Here is a 19435-nt window from a genome sequence, read left to right on the forward strand (position 1 = left end):
GAAGTTTTGCCTTAATTATCGTTTCTCTCAAGGTATTTTTTAATTTCCTTCCTGATTTCCTCATTGACCCATTGGTTTTTTAGTCGCATGTTGTTTAGTCTCCGTGTAGTAGGTTTTTTCTCATTTCTTTTCCTGTTGTTGATCTATAGTTTCATGCCATTGTGGTCAGAGAAGATAATTGGAATACTTTTATATGATTAAATTTCTTTGTTAGCTTTGTTCTGCAGTATGTGTTCCATCCTTGAGAATGTTTGATGTGTACTTGAGAAGAAAGGGTATTCTGATTTTTTTGGATTTAATGTCCTGAAAATGTCAATTAAGTCTAACATTTCTATTCTGTCCTTTAGGATCTCTGTTGCCTGATTGATTTTCTGTCTAGAGGATCTGTCCATTGGTGTCAGTGGGGTATTAATGTCTCCTACTATGACTATATTCCCATCAATTTCTCCTTTTATGTCTGTTAGTATTTGTTGGAGGTATCTGGGTGCTCCTATATTAGCGATATATATATATTGATAATTGTAATATCCTCATCTTGAATGGATCCTTTAATCATTAAATAGTGTCCTTCTTTGTCTTTCTTTATGGACTTTGTTTTAAAGTCTACATTGTCTGATGTGAGTATTGCAACTCCTGCTTTCCTGTCTTGTCCATTGGCATGAAATATATTTTCCCATCCCCTCACTTTCAATCTATATGTGTCCTTTGTCCTCAAGTGAGTCTCTTGTAGGCAGCAGATTGAAGGTTTTTGCCTCTTTATCCAATCAGCCCCTCTGTGTCTTTTGATTGGAGCATTCAGTCCATTGACATTTCAGGTGATTATTGACAAATGTTTATTTATTGCCATTTTAAACCTTGTTTTCCAGTTGATTCTTTGTTTCTCCATTCTTCCTTTCTTTTTGGTTGGATGGTTTCCATTTATTTTCTGCTTGAGTAGTTTTCATTTTTTGTGGATGTAATATTTGGTTTTGATTTGTGGTTGCGCTGTTTTTTAAGTATGGTAACAAATTCCTATAACTACTTGCTTTAGCCTGATAGTCATGTAGGTTCAAACACATCATTAAAATGAAAAAAAAATCTATTGATTTCCTTACTTCCCTTGCCCACATTGTATGATTTTGATGTCTTTTTTTACCATCTTCATGATTAGATCTATGCTGTCTTATTTAAGTGATTGCTTTCCAGTTGTAGTTTCCTCCATCCTAGTAATTCTTGTAGAATGGGTTTTGTATTGCTGTACTCTCTTAGCTTTTGTTTGTTAGAGAAATTCTTTATTTCCCCTTCTATTTTAAATGATATTCCTGCTGGATAGAGTATTCTAGGTTTGCATATTTTTTCCTTTCTATGATTTAAATATATTTTGCCACTTCCTTCTGGCCTGTAGTGTTTCTGTAGAGAAATTATTTGATAGCCTTATGGGGGTTCCCTTATAATTGACACTTTGCTTTTCTCTTGCTGCCTCTAGAATCCTCTCTTCATCTTCAACTTTTGTAATTTTTATTATGATATGTCTTGGGGCGGGCCTGTTAAGGTTCAACTTGTTTGGGGACCTCCATACTTCCTGTATCTTGATATCACTATCCTTTAGATTTTGAATGTTTTCAGCTATAATTTCTTCAACTGTATTTTCTATCCCCTTATATTTTTCTTCTTCTTCTGTAAATCCTATTATGCATACATTGGTCCACTTTATATTATCCCATAGAACTTTGATATTGCTTTCATGATTTTTCATTGGGTTTTCTGTCTGCTGTCCTGTTTGGGTGATTTTCATTATTCTATCTTCCACATCACTAGTTCATTCTTATGCATTATTCATTCTGGTCTTTATTGCCTTTAGCTCAGTTTGTATCTCTGCAAATGAATTTTCCAGTTTTTCTTGGCTCCTACGTATATTTTCTAGTTCCTTTTGAGGGAGTCTGCACTACTGTTCATATCTTCTCTTCATTCCCTCAATAATTTCACTATCTCCCTTGTGAATTCAGTGTCTGTCAGACTACAGAGGTCTGTTTCATTTTTTGGCTGTGTTAGGTGAATACTCCTGTTGCTTTAACTGGGAATGGGTTCTGAGCTTCTTCATCTTGCTCGTGTTTTTCTATTTCCATGAATTTGGGAAAGCCAAACTAGTTTGGCACAGTCCCGTGCTGGCCAGCGAAGTGTTTCCCACAGGTGGCTGGGGGTGGCAGGCATGGTGCACCACTGGGGCACTCCCTGCAGGAGGGCAGGATAGGCCCGAGCACAGTGTGCCCACCCCTCAGCTGGCAGTGTGCACTTCCCCTCAGCTGGCAGGGGTGGCTGGGATGCAGCATGCCACCAGGATGCTTCCTATGGGTGATGGGGCTGGTCTGCCATGGAAGGCTGGTGGCTTCTAGCTTCAGGGGTGGGGGGATGAACTGGGAATGCTCTGTTCTCTGCTAGCAGGTGGACAAGCATGTGCACTGGGGTGCAAGGAGTTTTCTATGGCAGCCTTCCTCTTCTCTTCTCCCCTCCCCAACAATGGTGCCTTTTCTCTCCTGCAGGTCCAGACTTTCTCCTGGATTCCCTCTGTCACAGCTTCCCACTCCCCAGCCCTTAGTATATTTCTCCCTAGTCCCTTAGGCTGTCTCCACACTGCCAACCCCAGTCCACTCCCAGTGACTGACCTCCAGAGCCTGAATTTCAGTGCCCAGCCCCCTCCAGAGCATCTCAGGCTGTGGTGTCTGTGCCAGTGGTTCAGATGATCTGTGTGTCTCTCACTCTGCTTTTGGGTTCTCAGACCTGCTGCTGCGCTTTTCTTGGTGTCTTGGAAATCCCTCCAACTCAGCTGATCTTTCTGTCAGCTAGGTGGCTTCCCAGGGTGCAGGTTCCCTTTCTCCTTCACAGCCCCCTCTTGGGAATGCTAGTCCCATCCTGATTCCCCTTCTCTCCCTCTCCTCTTTTCTGTTGTTTTAGCCAGTTATGTCAAGAGTTTCTTGCCATTTTTGGAGATTTAATTTCTTCTGCCACCATTCAGTTGATGTTCTGTGCAAGTTGTTTTACATGTAGATGTGTTTTTTAATGTGTTTTTGGCAGAGGGTGAGCATGTCCTCTCACTCTTCTGCCATCTTGCCTTCCAAAGTTCTCAATGATTACTTTAGAATGTTAGTTCTCTACATGTGGTCCCACCTCAACAGTGTCCATGTTGCTTAATCAGAAACACTAAATATGGAGCTATCAACTTATGTTTTCATGAGCATCCAGGATCCTAATGCCCACTTAAGTTTGAGAACACAATTTTAGCAGAATAGCTTCTACACAGATAAGAAGAACAACAAAAGAAAGCCTGGATCAGAGAGATTTTGACATATGCCTAAGACATATCCTGATGAGATTTTGTCATAGCTCGTGTAAAAGTCAGTCTTTGAGAAATACCATTCTAGTTTTAGCTGACATTTATTTGTTTTTGCCTAATCCTAATAGAGCTGTTTCTTTGAACATTACCTAAGATAATTTTGTCAGCAATCTTCTAAACAGTAGAAAGTATTGTAGAGTTGTAAGAATAAAATGATTATACATGTATATAAAGAGATAGTGTCTATGATTAATTGAAGTCTCCAAGTTGAGATAAAGAATACACCATCACAAGAAAGATAGTTTCAGATATATTTTTTGTATTTCTATTAGACGTTTAATCCATCATCACCAGCATTCCAGGTAAACCTAGTATTGTAATATCAACCTTTATTTCTATATATTCAATAAATAATGCAGGTATATTTTAATAGGTCCTTTTTAAGGTAATAGGCAGATTTTATCTTGTCCAAAATGTGGACCTTGCACAGTATATTTTACCACTTTCCCAACACAGACTAAAATGGCAAAATAATGTACAAAATGGATAAATCTATGACATAAGTGAGAGTGGGATAATATTAATGGACAAGTGATTTTGGTGGATTTCTGGAAGGCATAAAGTATTTGGGATTGTACTGAAGGGCAAACCAGAGCATAGGAATCAGACATGCAAAGGAGTAGGCTGCACAAGAATTCTGAAAGTCTGAGAGGCCCCCAGCTGGGCTCATCCTTCCCAAAATAAGACTTGACAAGTGATACCACACTCATGTACTCAAAGCTTGATATCAACCTTATTAGTAAAAGAAAAAGGCAATTAAATGCTTAGACTTTATGGTTTCAGAAAAAAATACACACACAAAGTTTATAATATCATTCTATATTTTACTTCATAATAATAAATGAACAATAAGCATCTAGTTAAATGACTGAAAACTATCAGAACAATGGGGCTATTACATAGCAACAAAAGTTAACAAACTCTGGACATATGTAATAACATGAATTCTCTGGGTTGAAAGACCAAAAGCAGCTGGACTCCATTTACCAGAGCTTGGGGTATCTCTCAGGGCAGATGATCTGATCTAATCTTGTGTCCTACAAATTAAGAAATGCATAATAATGACATTTATTTCAATAACTATGTTTTATCTTTAAACCAAACATCTAATTAAAAGGCTTCTCCCTAAAAGGTTGTCATATTCTATCCCAGGAGCTAATCATAGTGTTCAGAACAAGAGTAATTCACTTGAAATATATGATACTTGTGATTGTCATAAAAGAATCCTAAGAAGGTGAGCTGCATGCAACAATGATCTCAAGCCAAGGAATCTCATTGGGCTTATGATCATGTAGAAAATGATTGATGCACACTCACTGAATTCTCTGTATTTATTCTGTGAGATTTTTGATTTTCATAAATGTCTAACCAGTTATTATTTAGAACTTCATGTGTGTAAGCCACTCTGCTATGTACTGCAAAAAGTAACAAGAGTTTAGGACTCCAAAATTACAATCTAAAAGAATGTGTTAGGAAAAAATAAGTAATATGCAAGTCTAAGTGTTGTCAAAGAAGAACATATAAACTGACAATGTTTCCAATGAGTGCACATTTCCATCCCTTTAGGGTAATCTGGAAATGCATCAGTGATAGTTTAACATAGGATAGGCCTTGAAGAAAGGACGTCTTTGAAATTATGAGAGGGAGCTGGGAAGGTGGATTCTCTGTGGAGAGACCCAAAAGACCAAAAGAACGTACATGGGGAGTGAAACATATCCAGTCTTTTAGTAACAGATCTTGGATATAACACAGAGTTCAGTAAGACAATTGTGAAGAAAGGATTGGGAAGTAAGTATTCAACTGTGGTATAATTGAAAAGACCTCAAATTATGCCAGAGTGAACAAATGCAAAGGGAGGAAGGAAGGATGAGATAGGTACATAAATATAGATGTGTGTGTGTGTGTGTGTGTGTGTGTGTGTATACACACATGATATTGTCTGAACATACTGAATTAATAAATATATGCCAAAGTGCGTAAGAGAGATACATACATACATACATACATACACAGACAGACAGGCAGGCAGGCTGACTGGAGTTCCCATTGTGGCTCAGTGGTTAATGAATCCAACTAGGAACTCTGAGGTTGCAGGTTCAATCCCTGGCCTCACTCAGTGAGTTAAGGATCTGGTGTTGCCATGAGCTGTGGTGTAGGTTGCAGACACAGCTCAGAGGCCACATTGCTGTGGCTTTGGAACAGGCTGGGGGCTACAGCTAAAATTTGACCCCTAGCCTGGGAACTTCCATATGCTGTGGGTGTAGCCCTAAAAAGACAAAAAGACAAAAAAAAAAAAAAACGATAGACAGACCAAGCTATAACCTGGTAGTAATGACATTCCATTAAAAATCCTTGAAGAGTGATATGATTTCACCTGAGTTCTTTTTACAAGAATAATCTGGTGATATATTTGGGGAGTAAGAGAGAATCACATAATGGAGGGAATAAGTAGGGTTTTGAAGATCACAGAGATAGGCAGTTATGAGGTTGGGGGTTTAAATGGTAAGAGAAGGGATGGACACTGAGGTGAATCACTCATTATGGAGTATAATGAAAATGAACATTTAAGGACTTTGGGGTATAAAAAACAAACTCTTGTTCATTGCCATGTCTTTCTACTGACTGGGCAATATGAAAGATCATCTTAACATTATTTGAACTATGGTAATATGCATTTAACACTTCTTGCTGTCCACCACATGATCCAGTACCCTTTACATGTTACTTTTTCTTTCACTAATTTTGCTTTTTAAAGCAATTCTAGAATATTGATCATTGTTCCCCATTGTGCCACTTCTTCCTTATCCAAAGTAAATCTTCAGTCTATTAGCTTTCTTAGTTAATGAAGCTTTGCAGATTGAGCAACAGCACAGAGATGCAGCTACAAAGGACCTTAAAAAGGCATCATAGGCAGTGAGATAACTTGCCTCTGTCTTTCTCTAAGAAGCATGCTAAACTAAGAGCATCTGTTACACTGTAGCTCTGTCTTCATTGTCTTAGATCTCTTGTCCTTTTCCCTCACTGCTTTCCCATTTCTCTGAGTGATAGGAGTTTTGATCCCCACAAGAAGTGAAATTTACCAGACCCCAAATACAGTGAAATACATGACCTTTTGATGGCAGGTGGAATTCCTGGTATTTATATCTGTTCACTCAAATATCAACCTGCTTCCATTGTAGAGTTAAATGTGTTTAAGGTCTCTAACTATATGGTTTATAAATGTCAAAGACATCATAAACAAGTCCCCTACAGAGGAATAGCATTATTTTAGTACTTAATGCATTTTTAAAATTACATTGGAAAGCATACAAGCATATGAAATGTTTTTTTTGTTTTTTATTTTATTTTAGTACTCTATAAAGAGTTAATTAAAATTTTATATGTTTTAGAAGAACATATAAAGGTATTTTAAGGAATTTATTAGGTACTAACATCTTGTCCTTAAAATAATAAGAAATTTATATATGCAAAAAACTTTGAACACTAATCATCACATAGTAACATGTAAACTATACAGTCACGTTAATGTTTTAATAGATAGGAGAACAGATATTAGTTTGACACATGCCCATATTTCTTTAACACCTTTTTCAGTGTGTCTATGACTTTCTTATTTCTGAGGCTGTAGATAATTGGATTTAAGAAAGGGATTATGACAGTGTAAAATAAGGAGTCCATCATATCTTGATCATCTCCTTGTGCAGATCCAGGGCGCACATACATGAAGAGAAGTGGCCCATAATATAAAGAGACAGACAGGAGGTGGGCTCCACAGGTGGAGAAGGCCTTCCTTATGCTTGTACAGACTTCTTTTTTAAAATTGTAAAAAGAACTAGTGTATAAGAGACAAGAACTGTCAGTATGGTGAACACCTGAATTGAGCCAGAGAAAATGAATATCATCAGAACATTAATAGAAGGATCAGTACAGGAAATTTTAATTAATGGCATGACATCACAATAAAAGTGGTGTACTATGTTAGAATTACAGAAGGTTAATCTGAATAAAAAACCTGTATGAATTAAGGCATGAAGAAGGCCACCTATATATGATGAGACTAACGTTCTCATGCATAGCCTATTGCTTATAATCACTGGATAAAGTAATGGGTTGCAAATGGCCACATAGCGATCATATGCCATTGCTGCCAGAAGAAAACATTCTGTTGTTACACTGACTACAAAAGAAAAGAATTGTACCACACATTCAGAGAAAGAGATCATTTTACTCTGAGCGAAGAAGTTGATCAGCATCTTGGGAGTCACTGTGGATGACAACCAAGTATCCACAAAGGCCAAACTGCCAAGGAAAAAGTACATAGGAATGTGAAGTTGAGGGTTATTGCAGATGAGAGCAATCAGACCAAGGTTTCCCATGAGGGTGATGAGGTATATCAATAGGAACAGCAGGAACAGAGGGATTTGCCACTCTGATTGATACTTGAGTCCTGAGAGAACAAACTCTGTCAATTTTGTTACATTTTTTGTTTCCATAGTCTTAATAGATGATCTCTGAAATAAAATACAGTAAATGTGATAAAAGACATTCACAAATTTTAAACAGTAAATTTGTTGAGGTTAACTTAAATAAAACCATGCATTAACCATTAACTTGAATGATCTTTATTTTATTTACTTTTACTATGATACATGAAAACTATTTGTAGAAAATGTTATGTTCGAACAATGCAGTTATATCATTGAAAATTTTGTACAGAAATGAGATTTAGAGGATAAGAAAAGCATTCTCAAGATGCGCGAGTTTAGAGGATACTATAGAATGAGGGCAAGAAATTCTGTGTGTGGGACATGGATTCAGCAACAAAGTAAAGATGATAGAAGGGCCCTGTGTATAAAATTAAAATTATGACTTGAATGCTACATTAAGATATTTAAATTTATTCTTCAAGCAGTTGGCAAGAAATGAAAATTTATTAGACAGGATGTGACAACATCACTTAATTTTGAATTTAAATACATTGCAAGGAGAAGAAACTCAAGTCATAAACAGTAATCAGGAAACTGGATATTTCCAGTGGTTCCCAAACCAGATTACACAGTCAGAATTGTTTGGGGGAGGTTTTGGTGCAAAACATAGATTCTGAAGTATTACTATAGAAATTGGATCATTTCCATACTACCCAAAGCAATCTACAGATTCAATGCAATCCCTACCAAATTACCCATGACATTTTTCACAGAACTAGAACAAACAATCCAAACATTTATATGGAACCATAAAAGACCCAGAATCGCCAAAGCAATCCTGAGAAACAAAAACCAAGCAGGAGGCATAACTCTCCCAGACTTCAAGAAATACTATAAAGCCACAGTCATCAAAACAATGTGGTATTGGTATCAAAACAGACAGACAGACCAATGGAACAGAATACAGAATCCGGAAATAAACCCTGACACCTATGGTCAATTAATCTTTGACAAGGGAGGCAAGAACATAAAATGGGAAAAGGAAAGTCTATTCAGCAAGCATTGCTGGGAAACCTGGACAGCAACATGCAAAGCAATGAAACTAGAACACACCCTCACACCATGCACAAAAATAAACTCCAAATGGCTGAAAGACTTAAATATATGACAGGACACCATCAAACTCCTAGAAGAGAACATAGGCAAAACACTCTCTGACATCAACCTCATGAATATTTTCTCAGGTCAGTCTCCCAAAGCAATAGAAATTAGAGCAAAAATAAACCCATGGGACCTCATCAAACTGAAAAGCTTTTGTACAACAAAGGAAACCCAAAAGAAAACAAAAAGACAACTTACAGAATGGGAGAAAATAGTTTCAAATGATGCAATGTACAAGGGCTTAATCTCTAGAATATATAAGCAACTTATACAATTCAACAGCGAAAAAACCAATCAATCAATGGAAAAATGGGCAAAAGACCTGAATAGACATTTCTCCAAAGAAGATATACATATGGCCAACAAACACATGAAAAAATGCTCAACATCGCTGATTATAAGAGAAATGCAAATCAAAACTACCATGAGATACCACCTCACACCAATCAGAATGGCCATCATTAATAAATCCACAAATGGCAAGTGCTGGAGGGGCTGTGGAGAAAAGGGAACCCTCCTGCACTGTTGGTGGGAATGTCAACTGGTACAGCCACTATGGAGAACAGTTTGGAGATACCTTAGAAATCTATACATAGAACTTCCATATGACCCTGCAATCCCACTCTTGGGCATCTATCCGGACAAAACTCTACTTAAAAGAGACACATGCACCTGCATGTTCATTGCAGCACTATTCACAATAGCCAGGACATGGAAACAATCCAAATGTCCATCGACAGATGATTGGATTCGGAAGAGGTGGTATATATACACAATGGAATACTACTCAGCCATAAAAAAGGATGACATAATGCCATTTGCAGCAACATGGATGGAACTAGAGAATCTCATCCTGAGTGAAATGAGCCAGAAAGACAAAGACAAATACCATATGATATCACTTATAACTGGAATCTAATATCCAGCACAAATGAACATCTCCTCAGAAAATAAAATCATGGACTTGGAGAAAAGACTTGTGGTTGCCTGATGGGAGGGGGAGGGAGTGGGAGGGATCGGGAGCTTGGGCTTATCAGACACAACCTAGAATAGATTTACAAGGAGATCCTGCTGAATAGCATTGAGAACTATGTCTAGATACTCATGTCGCAACAGAAGAAAGGGTGGGGGAAAAACTGTAACTGCAATGTATACATCTAAGGATAACCTGACCCCCCTTGCTGTACAGTGGGAAAATAAAAAAAAAAAGAAATTGGATCATCAGATCATGAATGGAGTTTAATAATATGCATTTAATGATTGCTCCCCCAGTGACTTAAAGTATATGAAGTTCTCAATCCACATGATGCATGTGGAATTAGGAGTGATGAGGAAGACAAAGAAATAGATCAGAATAAGTCAGAATGAAGAGTCACCTGTATTGTCAAATGCAAGGTCCTGGCTCCAATGCACAGTGAGGCCAAACAAATCAAAAATGTGGGAATTTGGAGCATGTCTCCTGGTGCTACACAAAAACTGTCATCCACTCGAGAAGCCAAAATTCTATAAACTGACTTTCCCATTCCTCTTAAATCTAGAGTGAGGGTGCGTGATCTAATGTTAGCCACTCAAACTCATCTACAGTGGATATAGAATAAAAGAACCCAGGATCAAATGTGTACAAAAGGAAATTCTGCTTGCCAGGTCAACCAAAGGAACAACATCATGGTCCCAGAAAATGCATCCTGTACCCACAACAATGGCCTTGTCAGTGTGAGTTGTGGCATTCAAGTTTAGCAGCAATGGCAGTAGCACTTATTGAGCTAGAGCTGAAACATGATTTGGGGTGTTGGCCCTCTGACTTCTTTCTTTGTGTCCTGACCATTTCTCCAATGGGTTTCTCCAACTTCCATTTCTTTGTTGGAATCATTTTCCCTTCAATTAACACATTTCTTCTTGCAGCCAAAAGCTCTGGCTGAAACAAGAGGAGAAAAGGAAAGACCAGAAAAGGCTACTAAGCAGAGTGATCAGGAGGAAAGATCCTCCTTTCTTGAGAAGAAGGAGGACAATGGAAAGCTGAGTGTTGGGAACTTAAAGAGAGGAAAATAATCAAAAAGGCAAAGGAGAGTACAGAGTAACAGAAACAAATATATATATATATATATATTGAGGGGGGATGGACATATAGATCTTTAAAAATAAATCTGTATCTATATAAAAATTTTTATTATATAATAATGGCTTTTGCACTTCTGAGGCTGAGAATCTTCCTTCTGTAAGCAGGAGACCCAGGGCAGGAGGTGTCACATGCAAAGGCCAGAGCCAATAGAGACAATAGTATAGATTTCTGACTGAGTCTGAAGTCTTGAGAACCAAAATCACCAAGAGCATGAGAACACTGTGTCTACCAGCCAAGCAGAAAGCAAATTCAACCATCCACTGTTTCTTGTTGCTGTTGTTGCTATTGTTGTTCAGGTCAGCCTCTCAGCACATTGCATGATGTCCCCTCACATTGAAGAGAGCCATAGGCTTTACTCAGTCTACCCATTCCAAGCTAGTCACTCCTGGAAACACCCTCACAGATAGACCCAGAGATGATGTTTTTCAAGATATCTGGACATAATTTGACACATTAAAATGAATCACCATAAATCCAACCTTGTCAACTTGGCACCCATACACAATTCCTAATTCAGGGCTAATCTCCAAATAATGACAATAGACAGTTCACAGCTCCATCTAACATGTGACATATATGCTGTGTTCACAAGGAAATGCATTAAATTCTTCCAAGATTAGGAGGTAAGAGAGAGAGGAAGTATCAGAGAAAGGCTGAAGTGGAAATAAGGGGAAAGTCTCAGAGTTTGGGGGGAAGGGAAATATTTGTTTTAACTCTGGTTTCACCAAAAGTTTTCAAGGCAGGAAAATCTTGCTTTTTCCTTTATTCAAAATTCAAAGTTTATTTTTGCATTGGATTGGTGTATGAATTAGAGTCTTCAATTTAAATTTACATTAAAATTATATTGTGTTTAAATATACTAGCATTGCCTCACTCATACTTAAAGGATGTTTTTCTCCTTGTTTTTACTGTGATAAGAGCTGACTTTCTCTACAAATCCTTCAAGTATTTTTAATGGCATTTGCTTCTCTACAAGTTTCCTTTGCAGAATAAAATTGATCCAAATATGGACCTTAATAAAGGCAGTATAAATATCCAATGCCAATAAGTGCAGTTGTTAAATGTGAATTTGTTAAGAATGGGCTTTACATCCATGCAATCTCAAAACAGTAAATAATCAAAAATCTGCAGTTCACTGTGTGGTACTTATTAGGTAGAAAGCTGAAAAGAGCACTGGATGGATATTTTCACTATTTTGGCATATAGTTTTTTAATGAAATAACTTAAGATGTGGATGTAAAAATAGAAAAGTGTGGTTAATTTAATGAAGTAAATATTTTGAGCACAATTACCAAAAAGATTTCTTACACAGTAAAGTTTTGAGCTAAATGCTTTAACCTACTTTTAATTTGTTTACTATTCCAGTTCACAGAAATGTATCTTTTGGAGTAATTATAATTATTAAAAATGGATAATTAGATATTATAAAAATTACAGTGCAGTCTCAAAGCTCTTTTTCTTATCTAAATTTGTGCACAATAATAAAATATACAGATTATTCGCTATTTGTTTCCATTTTCACCCAGCTATTTCAGCATCTTGTAAACCAAATGAAATGATTATACATTTTATTGCAACATTTTAACTTTCTGTAAAAACATAATAAATGTTATACAAGTCATTCCCTCTTACCAGTAACTGTTAAGAAATTGTTGAGATCCTTTCAGTGTTTGGTTTTCTGAAACAGAAAATAATATATGAGCACTGGAATGACAAAGCCACAGGTAGCAATTCTTTACACATTGGTTCATTTCTGAGGCTTCATTCTTCAGGCTCAGGAAAATGCTGTTTATATGAATTTCATTTTGAACACAGAATTAACCCGTTCTACAACTGGGTACATTTGTTGAAAGGGGAAGGGTGAAGAACTGTACTTCCCCTGATAGGATTCCCTTTATGACAAACCTAAGCTGTTCTACTGGGCTTTGTGGACTTGGACCTGTAAATAGAAATCCAGGTCTCACAGGGCCTTATAAACCAAAATCACAAACATCAAGTCATTGCAGACAGTTCCAGTTTATCAATTGAAGTTACACTTCGAGCTACCACTTTCCATCAGAGGCACTTCTGAAATGTTAATGCAAACTCTGGTTTATCTACAAACTTGATATTCTGAGTTTTTTGATGAATATAGTCTTGTCTGAGCCAATCAGGCATGGTTCTAATAAGGCCAACATCCTCAATTCTTTTCAGGATCCAATCTCCAGAAAGTTATCCTTCTCATGGAAACTATAGCTCACATTTGAAACCTACACCTAATGTACCTCTTTAAGCTGAAAACTGATGAGAAATCTTAGGCAAAATTCAGTGGGAGGAGAAAAGGAAGAAAGAAAACCAAGGACCACTGTGGGAAGATCTTTGCTTCTTAAACTCTAATCTTTGTGAATATCCTGGAGATTTTCTTTAAATGCGGATTCTGTTTCAGTGGTGGTGACTGAGGGTCTACATTTCTAACATGGTGATGCTTCTAGACATTTGCCTTCCTCCATGTCTTCTGTCATCTGCAGGCATAGCTTATCAGAGAGCTAGTTAATTAGAGAAACAAAGCAAAACATTGCAAACATAGCAGGAATATAAAGAGAGAAACAAAGAGGAGTGAGAATGGGCAAGGGAGGCCAGCGTTTGTGGTATCACATCAGATATGAGGGTAGACGGGGCTTTGTTCATTATTCCAACCTAAAGGAAAACTGTGGAGAGATTTCTTTTAACATAGTGGCCACATGTCAATTTACCTTTACAAGTTAACAGAGAAGTTGACATTAAACATTCATTGAGAAAAATAATGACATTAGTAAGTGTAATATGAAAATTTTGACATTTTGCATAGATACCTTTTTTTTTTTGGCTTTTTAGGGCCACACATGTGGCATATGGAGGCTCCCAAGGCAGGGCTGAAATAGGAGCTTTAGCTGCTGGTCTACACCACAGGCCCAACAATACTGGATCCAAGCCATGTCTGCCACCTACATCCCACCTCACAGCATGCCAGATCCTTAACTGACTGAGCAAGGCCAGGGATCAAACCTGCATCCTCATGGATGCTAGTCCTCCATTTGGGATTTGATTGGAAGCTAGGGGAAAAGCAACGGATATATTATTAGTCACTAATCAATTATTTTTGTACTTAGAATTTTGCTAGTGAAATCTTAAAATGTGTGAAATATATATATGTGTATATATATATATATACACACACACACATACATGAACTCACTGTGAAAACTCAGCAGAAGGAGGGAGTAAGCAGTATAATGTGTATCAGTAACTTCAACATAACCAACACTTGTTTTAACTATACTGCCTACTGCAATTTTATGCAATTATCATTTTAACTCTTTTTTTAGCCTATCTCTTCGTACAGATGTCTGCATTTGTTATTTTTATTCTTTTTTATTTCTTTATGTATATATATATATCTATTGTACAGCATGGTGACCCAGTTACACATACATGTATATATACTTTTTTCTCACATTACGTGTTCCATAATAAGTGACTAGACAGAATTCCCAATGCTACACAGCAGGATCCCATTGCTAATCCATCCTGAAAGCAAAATTCTGTATCTACTTACCTCAAGCTCCTAGTCCCTCCTACTCCCTCCCCTTCCCCCTTGGCAACCACACGTCTATGCTCCAAGTCCATGATTTTGGTTTCTGTGGAAAGGTTCCTTTGTGCCATATATTAGATACCAGATATAAGTGATATCATATGGTATTTGTCTTTCTGACTTAGCTCACATAGTATGAGAGTCTCTAATTCCATCCATGTTGTTGCAAATGACATTATTTTGTACTTTTTTATGGCTGAGTAGTATTCCATTGAGTATATATACCACATCTCCTGATCCAATCGTATCAGTGGACATTTGGGATGTGAATAGTGCTGTAATTAACATGCATGTGCATGTGTCATTTTTAAGTCAAGTTTTGTCCGGATACATGCCCAAGAGTGGGATTGCTGGGTCACATGGTAGTTCTATGTATAATTTTCTAAGGTTCCTCCATACTATTCTCCATACGGTTGTACCAGCTTACATTTCCACCAACAGTGAAGGAGGGTTCCCTTTTCTCCACAACCCCTAAACAGTTGTTATTTGTGGATTTATTAATGATGGCCATTCTGACTGGTGTGAGGTGGTATCTCATGGTAGTTTTGATTTGCATTTCTCTTATAATCAGCGATGTTGAGCATTTTCTTCATGTGTTTGCTGGCCATCTGTATATCTTCTTTGGAGAAATGTCTATTCAGGTCTTTTGCCCATTTTTCCATTGGATGATTGGGTTTTGTGATTTGAGTTGTATAAGTTGCTTATGTATTCTAGAGATTAAGCCCTTGTACATTGCATCATTCGAAACTACTATCTCCCATTCTGTAAGTTGTCTTTTTGTTTTCTTTTGGGTTTCCTTTGCTGTGCAAAAGCTTTTCAGTTTGATTAGGTCCCATGGTTTTATTTCTGCTCTTATTTCTCTTGCTGTGAGAGACTGACCTGAGAAAATATTCATGAGGTTGATGTCAGAGAGTGTTTTGCCTATGTTTTCTTCTAGGAGTTTTATGGTGTCTTGTCTTATATTTAAGTCTTTCAGCCATTTGGAGTTTATTTTTGTGCATGGTGTGAGGGTGTGTTCTAGTTTCATTGCTTTGCATGTTGCTGTCCAGGTTTCCCAGCAATGCTTGCTGAATAGACTTTCTTTTTCCCATCTTATGTTCTTGCCTCCCTTGTCAAAGATTAATTGACCATAGGTGTCAGGTTTATTTCCGGGTTCTGTATTCTGTTCCATTGGTCTGTCTGTCTGTTTTGATACCAGTACCACACTGTTTTGATGACTGTGGCTTTGTAATATTGCTTCAAGTCTGAGAGAGTTATGCCCCCTGCTTGGTTTTTTTTCTCAGGGTTTCCTTGGTGATTCTGGGTCTTTTATGGTTCCATATAAATTTTTGGATTTTTTTCCTAGTTCTGTGAAAAATGTTATGGGTAATTTGATAGAGATTTCATTGAGTCTGTAGATTGTTTTGGGTAGCATGGCCATTTTTACAATATTGATTTTCCCAATCCAGGAACATGGAATATCTTTCCATTTCTTTACATCTTCTTTGATTTCTTTGATTAAAGTTTTATAGTTCTCAGCATATAAGTCCTTTACCTCTTTGGTCAGGTGTATTCTCAGGTACTTGATTTTGTGAGGTGCAATTTTAAAATGTATTATATTTTTGTATTCCTTTTCCAATATTCCATTGTTGGTATACAGAAATACGACTGATTTCTGAATGTTGTTCTGATATCCTGCTAATTTGTTGAATTTATTAATCAGTTCAAGTCATTTTTGGGTTGAGTCCTTAGGGTTTTCTATGTATAGTATTATGTTGTCTGCATACAGCGACAGTTTTATCTCTTCTCTTCCTATTTGAATGACTTTTATTTATTTTTTTTGTCTGATTGCTGTGGCTAGGACTTCCAAAACTATGTTGAAGAGCAGTGGTGAGAGTGAGCATCCCTGTCTTGTTCCAGAGTTGAGTGAGAGGGATTTCAGTTTTTCCCCATTAAGTATTACATTTGCTGTGGGTTTATAATAAATGGTTTTGATTATATTAAGGAATGTTCCCTCTATACCCACTTTGGAGTGGGTCTTGATCATAAATGGATGTTGGACTTTGTCAAATGCTTTTTCTCCAGCTACTGAGATGATCATATGATATTTGACTTTTCTTTTGTTAATGTGGTGTATGATGTTGATTGATTTGTGTATGTTTTACCACCCTTGTGAACCTGGGATGAACCCCACCTGGTCATGGTGTATGATTTTTTTGATATGTTCTTGGATTCGGTTGGCTAAGATTTTGTTGAGAATTTTTGCATCTATATTCATCAAAGATATTGGGTGATAGTTTTCTTATTTGGTGGTATCTCTGTCCTGTATTGGAATTAGGTTGATGGTGGCATCATAGAATGTCTTTGGGAGTGTTCCTTCTTCTTCAACCTTTTGGAAAAGTTTAAGGAGGATGGGCACCAGTTCCTCTTTATATGTTTGGTAGAATTCGTCTGTAAAGCCATCTGGTCCTGGAGTTTTATTTGTAGGGAGTGTTTTTATGACATCTTCAATTTCATTTCTAGTGATCAGTCTGTTCAGTTGGTCTGTTTCTCCTTGATTCAGTTTTGGCAGGCTGTAAGATCCTAGAATATTGTCCATTTCTTCCAGATTGTCAAATTTGTTGGCATATAGTTGTTCATAGTATTCCCTTATGGTTTTTTGTATTTCTGCAGTATCCGTTGTGATTTCTCCTTTTTCATTTCTAATTTTGTTTATTTGAGTCCTTTCCTCTTCTTAGTGAGTCTAGCCAGGGTTTTCTCAATATTGTTTACCTTTTCAAAGAACCAGCTCTTGGTTTTATTAATTTTCTGTATTGTTTTTTGAGTCTCTATTTTATTGATTTCCTCTTTACCTTTATAATTGCCTTCCTTCTGCTGACTTTAGGTATTTTTTGTTCTTCTTTTTCTAATTTGTTTAGGTGGAGAGTTAAGTTGTCGATTTGGTATCTTTCTTCTTTTTTGAGGAAGGCCTGTATCACTATGAATTTCCCTCTGAGCACTGCTTTTGCAGCATCCCATAGATTTTGAGAAGTTTTGCCTTAATTATCGTTTCTCTCAAGGTATTTTTTAATTTCCTTCCTGATTTCCTCACTGACGCAATGGTTCTTTAGTCGCATGTTGTTTAGTCTCCATGTAGTAGGTTTTTTCTCATTTCTTTTCCTGTTGTTGATCTCTAGTTTCATGCCATTGTGGTCAGAGAAGATACTTGAAATAATTTCTATGCTCGTAAATTCATTGAGGTTAGCTATGTGTCCCAATATTTGGTTGATTCTTGAGAATGTTCCATGTGCACTTGAGAAGAATGCATATTCTGATTTTTTTGGATGTAGTGTCCTGAAGATGTCAATTAAGCCTACCTTTTCTATTGTTTCCTTAAGGATCTCTGTTGCTATGTTGGTTTTCTGTCTAGAGGATCTGTCCATTGGTGTCAGTGGGGTATTAAAGTCTACTACTATGACTATATTCCCATCGATTTCTCCCTTTATGTCTGTTAATATTTGTTGTATGTATCTGGGTGCTCCTGTATTTGGGGCCTATATGTTGATGATAGTAATATCCTCTTTTTGGATGGATCCCTTAATCAGTAAATAGTGTCCTTCTTTGTCTTTCTTTATGTCCTTCATTTTAGTGTCTATTTTGTCTGATATGAGTATTGCGACTCCTGCTTTCCTGTCATGTCTTGGCATGAAATATTTTTTCCCACCCCTTCAATTTCAATCTATATGTATCCTTTGTCCTAAGGTAAGTTTCTTCTAGGCAACAAATTGAAGGTTTTTGCCTTTTTATACACTCGGCCCCTCTGTGTCTTTTGATTGGAGCATTCAGTCCATTGACATTTAAAGTGATAATTGATAGATGATTATTTTTGCCATTTTAAACCTTGTGTTCCAGTTGATTCTATGGTTCTCCATTCTTTCTTTCTTTTTTTGGTTGGATGGTCTCTGATTATTTTCTGCTTGAGTGTTTTTTTTTTTTTGTCATTTTTTGTGAATGCAATATTTGGTTTTGGTTTGGGGTGCCCTGTTTTTTAAGCATCCTAACCTCTTACTATCATTGTGTGTTTTAGCCTGATAGTCCTGTAGGTTCAAACACTTCATTACTATATTAAAATTAAGAAGAGAAACATACAAACAAACAAAAAGTGTCTATTTATTTCCTAACATCCCATGCCCACATTTTATGATTTTGGTGACTCTTTTTTTTTTCTTCTTTTTAATTTTATTTTGTTTTAAACATGTTCATGATTAAATCTGTATGCTGGCTTATTTGAGTGACTGCTCTCTGATTGCGGTTTCCTAAGTCCTAGTTCTTCCTTTTCTTCTTTTTTTTTTTCTTATTTCTTCCCTTTCTTTCCTTCCTTTCTTTTTGGATTAGAGAAGCCCTTTCAGTATTTCTTTTAGCCTGGGTTTTGTGTTGCAGTATTCTTTTAGTTTTTGTTTGTTGGAAAAAATTTTATTTATCCTTCTATTTTAAATGATATTCTTTCTGGATAGACTATTCCAGGTTGCATATTTTTTTCCTTTTAGCACTTTAAATATCTCTTGCCATTCCCTCCTGGCCTGTAGTGTTTCTGTAGAGAAATCAGCTTATAATCTTATGGGGGTTCCCTTGTAGGTAACATTCTGTTTTTCTCTTGCTGCCTTTAGGATCCTCTCTTTATCACTAACTTTTGACATTTTTATTATGATGTGTCTTGGTGTGGGTCTGTTTGGGTTCAACTTGTGTGAGGCCCTCTGTGCTTCCTGTATCTTGAACTCAGTATCCTTTAG

At 36.9% G+C, this 19435-nt stretch overlaps 1 pseudogene; it reads right to left on the minus strand.

The window, feature by feature from the left end:
* Window positions 6923-7863, minus strand: LOC110256352 (annotated as a pseudogene).

Source organism: Sus scrofa, chromosome 13, assembly GCF_000003025.6.
Source record: "Sus scrofa isolate TJ Tabasco breed Duroc chromosome 13, Sscrofa11.1, whole genome shotgun sequence".
In the NCBI taxonomy this organism is placed as follows: Eukaryota; Metazoa; Chordata; class Mammalia; order Artiodactyla; family Suidae; genus Sus; species Sus scrofa.